At 29.6% G+C, this 702-nt stretch overlaps 1 protein-coding gene across 1 annotated transcript in view; it reads left to right on the top strand.

Moving 5' to 3' along the window:
• The window catches only part of LOC119587877, a 29378-nt gene extending 29115 nt beyond the window's left edge, over positions 1 to 263 (top strand). The window contains exon 18 of the mRNA XM_037936580.1: positions 1 to 263. This exon is cut by the window's left edge and continues 466 nt beyond it. The gene's annotated coding sequence lies outside the window, so the exon portion shown is untranslated.
• The last annotated feature ends 439 nt before the right edge of the window (positions 264 to 702 follow it).

Here is a 702-nt window from a genome sequence, read left to right as displayed (position 1 = left end):
CCCAGACGGAATAAAATTATGAATCTATTTATACTGATCTAGTAATTTATTGCTTTAGTACAATAATATTTATTATACATAAGGATAGATTTATTTATTGTTTTGAAATATTATAAGGCAAATGTAGGATTTTCCTTTTTTAGACTGTGAAACTCATTTTCTCATTCTCATTCTCCTTTTATTTTCCTCACCTCTTTTGGGTGGATTTCCATAATTTATTAGCTAATTAGTGTTATTTATTTAGTAGCAGTGAATAAACAGACAAAAGAGTGTGTTTTTCTCTGCCCTACACATGCTACCAGATCTGCAGTATGTCTCGCCATCCTCTCTCTTCAACGATATCATTAAAAGATATAGACATAGATCATGAAATCCTTGTGCCAAAGTACAAGCTGTAAAGATATAATTTTGTTTCAGTGACTGGTTTTAGAAGAATGGATAATATATGAAAAATTATTAAAATACCACAAACAGTATTTTATGAATAGTGTGCAGTGCTATTGAAGGATTGCATAGCAAATATCAATTTTCTTCACACTTTGTTCTTGTTACCATCCTATAATTTTTTTCTACTGCCTTTATCTCCTTACTTTTGCACATATAGATTTATTTATATTTTTCTTACATGAACCTGGCATGAACATATTTTTTCAATGTTCGATATAAAGAGCAACTTTTAAAAACATGGGTTGTGTGTGTGGA

This window comes from Penaeus monodon, chromosome 23, assembly GCF_015228065.2.
Source record: "Penaeus monodon isolate SGIC_2016 chromosome 23, NSTDA_Pmon_1, whole genome shotgun sequence".
NCBI classification, from domain to species: Eukaryota; Metazoa; Arthropoda; class Malacostraca; order Decapoda; family Penaeidae; genus Penaeus; species Penaeus monodon.
The sequence above is the reverse complement of the archived record's forward strand: the minus strand, read 5'-3'. Positions and strand labels throughout refer to the sequence as shown.